Source organism: Dioscorea cayenensis, unplaced genomic scaffold (genome assembly GCF_009730915.1).
Source record: "Dioscorea cayenensis subsp. rotundata cultivar TDr96_F1 unplaced genomic scaffold, TDr96_F1_v2_PseudoChromosome.rev07_lg8_w22 25.fasta BLBR01000541.1, whole genome shotgun sequence".
NCBI lineage: Eukaryota > Viridiplantae > Streptophyta > Magnoliopsida > Dioscoreales > Dioscoreaceae > Dioscorea > Dioscorea cayenensis.
In genome coordinates, this window is record NW_024086932.1 from 8,253 (window position 1) to 15,198 (window position 6,946).

Below are 6,946 nucleotides of genomic sequence, written 5' to 3' on the forward strand. Positions count from 1 at the left end.
AAGAGATTGTCAAAAGGACAGTTATAGAGATGCACCAGTTACAGTAATTTACAGTTGCCTGCCTTGCAACTCTAAAAGGGTGAACTACTATTTTTCCCACAAGAGATTCACATCCCAAGCCTGTAAATAGTACAAGAACAGTATTGGACCTAAATATACAGTGCATAAACAGTATTATCAGGGAAAGATTTAAACCCTTGCCCCCTTTTACACTCTTGTATTATATTATTGGGCTTCCTCTCCCTTTTACTTATCTCTTTTTTTAGAGTTTTGTTTTTATTTTTTTAAAAAATATCTCTCTTTCTTTAGAGTTTTTTATTTTAATTTTTTAAAAAATATCAAATTTTTTACAAATTAATACCTATAAACTAAAGCATAATACTTTTTTAAAAATTATTTCAAAAATTTTATTATTTAATCTATTGATATTTTATAAACTTTGTGTAGTATATATTTTTTTTCCAAACATTTATGCTTTAATTTTTAGTTTTTTTTACAAATTAGTTTATATAATACATAAAATTATATTTTTAACAAAGTTTTTGTTAAATTTTATTATTCAACTCTTGATTTTTATAAACTAAACTATAAATTAACATATATATAAATTTTTAAAAAATTATAAAATTTTATTAATTAAATTTTTTTCTTTTCCATTTCACCCCTTACCTACAATTTCTAGCTCCACCCCTAACTATATTAAAAATTAACTATATATATATATATATTCTCTGTTAGATTTTCAAATTATTAAAAATTTAACGTTAATTTATTTTTTCATTGTCATGGACTACATTTTCGATTTCTTCATAAAATGCATTTAGTTGGATTTATTTTATCAATTTTTATTGCTAATAAATTTAATTTAAAATAATTAATTAACATATATGCATATATTTTTTTTATAGAGAAGTGATGTCATCTCAAGGTGGTGATTTTTCCACTCCGATTGGTAGTAGTCAATCCGCTATAGGAATTAGTTGCTCACTAACTCCACTCGATTCTCCTATTGAGTCACCAAATGAGTCACCTATAGACACTCTTACTCAAGTTTGTGAAGAAACCAAGTTGGTGATAAGAGATTGAAATCAATTGTTTGGCAACATTTTAAAAAGATCAAAGTTGGTGAATCCGAAAAAGCGGAATGTAATTATTGTAAGAAATTACTTGGAGGAGGAAGCAAGAATGGAACAAGACACTTGCATGACCATCATAAAGTTTGCAAAATGAGGCCTTCTAACAATATAAGACAAAAAACATTAGTGCAACAACAATGGAAGGTGGATGGAAAAATGTGTGTAAGCAATTACACATTTGACCAAGAATCTTCAAGAAAGGATCTTGTTAGTATGATAGTAATGCATAAATTCCCAATTTCAATGTTGAACATTATGGGTTCAAAAAATATTCGGCAAATCTTCAACCAATGTTCAAAAATCCTTCTCGGAACACAATAAAAAATGATATCATGAAGATATATGCTAATGAAAAATCCAAGATAATGGATATTTTGAATAAGAATTTAAGTAGGGTTGCAATAACTACCGACATGTGGACGGCTTCAAATCAAAAGAGAGGATTCATGGCTATCACGGGACATTATATTGACAACAATTGGAATTTGCAAAGTTTGGTTTTGAGGTATGTTTAATAGTTTGTTTATTAAATTTATTTTGCATTATTAGAATTATACAAGTAAGCTTATATGATATTATATTTCTTATAGTTATGCATTTTTTCTTAATTTGTTAGGTTTGTTTATGTGCCTTGTCCACATACATCGGTCGCTCTCTCTTAAGAATTGTTGAAATGCATATTTGATTGGAACATGGAAAGAAAGTTGTCCACTTTGACGGTTGATAATTGCACTACTAATGATGCTATGGTTGACATCCTAGTGTCTAAGCTCAATCCTAATCATCTTTTGTTGCATGGAAAATTGATTCATATGCGTTATTGTGCACATATTTTGAATTTAATTGTTCAAGATGGGTTAAAGATTATGGGTGATGGAATAAAGAGGGTTAGAAATAGTGTTTATTTTTGGACGGCCACACCAAAAAAGCTACAAACTTTCAAGGAAAATGTGCAAATTTTGAACATAAATTATTCCAAACAATTGATGCTTGATTGTAAGACTCGATGGAATTCTACATATTTGATGCTTAGTGTTGCTTTAGAATATAAAGATGTTTTTATCGTTTGCAACAAACGGACCCACATTTTATTTCTACACCAACTCAAGAAGATTGGATGCTAGCCGAGGAGATTTGTAAAAATTTTATTGTTTGCAACAAACGGACCCACTATTGAATGCTTTGTTTTATTTTTTTTTTCTATGAGATGAATGCTTTTTAGGGTGTTTTTTTTTGTATGCCAAGTGGAGTTGCTAAATTTTCATTGATTTCTAGAAAGATTATTATACAATGTAATATTTAAATTAAATAATAATAATATTTTAATTTATTATTCAGGGCCGGGGAATCCCCGAACCCGAAAAATCCCCGTGGGGACGGGGACGGGGAAAAAAATCCCCATATTCGGGTTCGGGGCCGGGGTCGGGGATGGAAGTAGAAAATCGGGGCCGGGGCCGGGGAATGTGTCCCCCGATAAATCCCCGCCCCGTTGACATCCCTAAAGGAAATACCTTGAAATTTTTTTTTAAAAAAAATGACTTAATTGCCTGAATGCCCTTGTACAACTCTATAATAATTTACTGCAATAAAACAACACAATTACTTGTAGACACCTTTGAAAAATAGGGATAATTACACTAGTGGCCACAAATGTTTTTAAGTTATAACGCAATGGCCACAAGTCTTTTTTTTGTAACCGGGCGACCACAAATTTTTCTTCCGGGAGCATGAGAGGCCATAAGAGCCTGTTTCTAGGCTGATTCCGGTGATAATGTTGATGTGGCTGCCAGGTCAACATATCAAATTCAGAGAAATATGTTACGTGGCAGTCCAACACACCTCAAGTTAAGAAATGGTCATGTCATCGCCAACTCATCGCCAGCTAAGTCAAAGTCTTCTTCACCTCATCCCAATCCCGACCAGCAATTCTAGGTTTCCCAAAACCCTTCTTGTCCGAGCTTCCCCCTTTCCACCCCCAAGTCAGTGTCCTCCTTTCCAGAAAGCTTGCCTCTTGGCGTCGTCATCTTCTCCCATCCGTCAAGCTCCACTGTCTCCGACATCATTGCAGACATTACCCTCTCTGTAAATCCCACTGAACCCCGATCGAAGGTACCTATCTCACTGTTTTCACATGAAACGAATACTTAAACGAATCCTTGTTAATAGCTAAAAGACCTTATTTTGTGGCATATCTATTACTTTTTTACAATTGTTTCCAGGTTTTATCATAAAAGCATTCTGCTTCTTTGATTAGGGATTTGTAGTACCAAGTGATTGTATTTAATGGTGTTTTCCTCTTTCAACACATAAAGGGTTTGCCTTGCTTTATGAAGAAAAATTCTACTGCTTGTTTAATATAGGCAATGAATGAGTGTATTTTGTGTATATATTTCTATAGACTAAAAGGCTTAATATCTGACCATTCTTAATGTCTGAAGGAGATATCCTTCCTATTTTTCTCTAGCTTTGTTTAAGGAAGAAGTTAATGGTTTCTTTAAACTGATTTCATATTATGTTTGATTTCATATTGTTGTTATCAGTTATGTTGTATATTATAATTCTAAATACTTAGATGCAACATTTTATTGGATAAAATGCAGAATTGTAAAAGGCTTGATTTATAGCTGAATTTAATGGTTTCTTTATACTGAATCCATATTTTTTTTTTTTGATTTGATATTGTTGTTATCAAATATGTCTTGGTACCAGCATTCTATAATTCCTTATACTTAGATGCATTGAACATGGAAATTCTAAGATTTATATATAGATCTTAGCAGAATTTAAAATGCTTGACTTAAAGATGAATTTAATTATGTCCTGGTGTACACCATATTATAATTCTTTTTTACTTAGATGCATTGAAAATGGAAATTCTAGATTTATCTATAGATCTGGTTAGAATTTAAAATGCTTGATTTAAAGATGAATGTAATGGTTTCTTTAACATGAATTCATATTTTTGTTTGAATTCATAATGATGCTATTAGTTATGTCTAGGTTTCAATGCATTTAATTTTTTATGCTTGTTATGAGCACTGACCTTATATGCCATTTTTTATGATTTGGAATCTATCAGGTTTCATATGGAAGAGGTATTAAATAGTAATGTTAAGCATGAATCTCAAGAAGAAGAGGATTTACATGATTCTGATTATGACTTGCTCTCGGGTGATGAGGATTACCAAGAAGTCATGGAAGAACAAAGGAAAAAAAAAAATAAAGGAGGCAGATTAGTTGGTAACCCAACCTTTCCACAAAAGAGCTGTGAAACACAAGGAGCTGGTGGTGAAGATCTAAGTGAATCAGAGGCTGATGAATTTGATGAGTTATTGTCAGAGGTTGATTCAGATGGTGATGATCATAGGAGGTTTGCAGAATTTGATGAAGAGAAGGAATTATATAACCCAAGGTTAAAGGTTGGAATGGTGTTTAGAGATTTTGACCAACTGAAGAAGGCATGCAAAAACTGGGGGATTAAGAATAGATTTCAGCTATGGTTCCCCCAAAATGACAAGAAACGAGTCATTTGTGCATGTCACAACAAACAATGTTCATTTAGGATATATGCAGCTCACATGAGCAAAAACAACCCATCTGTGCAAATTAAGAGTGCCAATTTTGATAATAGTTGTGGGAAGGTCTTCACTAATTTCCATGTGACTTCAAGATGGCTTGCAACTAAATACTTTGACAAATTCAAGGCTGATCCAAATTGGAGCTACAATGGAATAATTAAACAAGTCAAGGAGGATCATGGCTTCACAATATCTACTATGAAAGCATGGAGAACCAAAAATTTGGCTATGAAGTGGGTCAACGGAGATGAGGTTGAGCAGTACTCAAAACTTAGCAGGTACGCAGCTGAACTTATGCAGAGTAATCCAGGAACCACAGTGATTTTGTGGAGGGATCAAGGTGTTTTCAAGGGCTTTTATGTCTGCATGAAGCCCCTGAAGGATGCATTCTGGTCAGGCTGTAGGCCATTTATAGGGTTTGGTGGATGCTTCCTGAAAAGTCTGTATGGTGAGCAATTACTGTCAGCAGTAGGGGTTGACCCAAATGATTGCATATTTCCAATTGCGTATGCAATAGTTTTGATTGAGAATAGAGAGACTTGGACCTGATTTATGGAGCTTTTGAGGGATGATTTGGAGATATGGAACAACAAATATATCACAATAATGAGTGATCGCCAAAAGGTTATGTTTTATACTTAAAACAAGTTCATTTTATGTTAGCTATTAACTAGTATTTGTTATGTACTTGTAGGGCTTAAAAAGGGTTGTCCAAGAAATATTTCCAAATGCTGAACACAGAAACTGTGTTCGGCACATTTACACTAATTTCAGGGAGAAATTCAAAGGCAAATCCCTAAAAGATTATCTTTGGAACATTGCAAGGGCTACATATCTGCCAAGGTTTAAGTATTGGCTTGGAGAAATAGAGAAAGTGAGCCCAGAAGCCAGAAAATGGCTTGATCATGCAGACAGACCCCATGCAAGTTGGACCAGGTCATTATTTACAACCTCAAGTCTGTGTGATATTCTCCTCAACAATATTTGTGAGTGTTTTAACAGGTACATACTTGATGCAAGGGATAAAGGAATCATTACAATGCTTGAGATGATAAAAGTGAAATTGATGAGGAGGTTGAAAAAGAATAAGGAGAAGATGCTGAAGTTAAAGGGAAATATATGCCCAAAGATCCAAAAGAAGATTGATAGGATGAAAGAGGAGAGTCAATGCTACACCCCAGAATTTTCAGGTGGCCCGAATTTACAAATCATAGGTGTGGGAGAGACCTTTATTGTTGACATGGTTGAGAGAACTTGCACATGCAGGAGATGGGATTTGACAGGGTTGCCCTGCCCTCATGCAATTAGTGCAATATATGGCAATAATCAACAACCAGAAGAGTTTGTGCATGCATCCTACTTGGTGTCAACCTACATGAAGGTCTACAATCACTACATAAACCCAACAAACAATGAAGAGCTTTGGCCAGAAGTAAATGATGGCACAAGAGTGATCCCACCACCAGTTGGGAGAAGAAAAAGGGGAAAGAGAGCAATAGCAAGGAGGAAAGAGGCTGAAGAGATTGAGAATGCCTCGCATGCATCAAAATCCAGTGCTAAAACTTCTGGGACTGGGAAACAAAAATTAAGTAGGAAAGGGTTAAGCATAGTTAAATGCAGTATTTGTCATGCAACAGGGAACAACAAAAGGTTTCATGAGAAAGTAAGTATTTCATACTTTATTTTAGTTGCAATGCATAAGGTTACTTAATAATGTTAATTATGTTTGGATTATGCATAAGTTTACTTAATTATATTAATTATGTTTGGATTATTTCATACTTTATTGGAGTTGTAATAAATAAGGTTTAATCTGTTGCCCTTTGTTCTTTTGTTTTATGATGGCAGGAAAGTGGGAATGGACCTGCAATTGTTTGCCAAAAAAGATAAAAACTGCCTACTGTAATGTGTTCATATATATGTATTAAATGTTTACTATCAGTTTAAACTCTGGAATAATTTAGTCTATCTTTTTTTATTTACAGAGGAGAAGCATTGATGCTCTTGTTCCAGAGAATGTCTCAACTGGGAGCACTGCATCTCCCAATGAGAGTGGACAACCTCCTGATTTCAATACCCAGCAATCTCAGACAAGGCAAGTCAGTGGCATTACCAACCAGGGGCCAGTGCTTAATGTCAGTATAAGTAGGTCTACCAATGTTAGTGTGACTAACTTGGCAAATATGATCTACTTCACTCTGTCTCCAGCTGCAAATAGGGATTCTTCCTCAG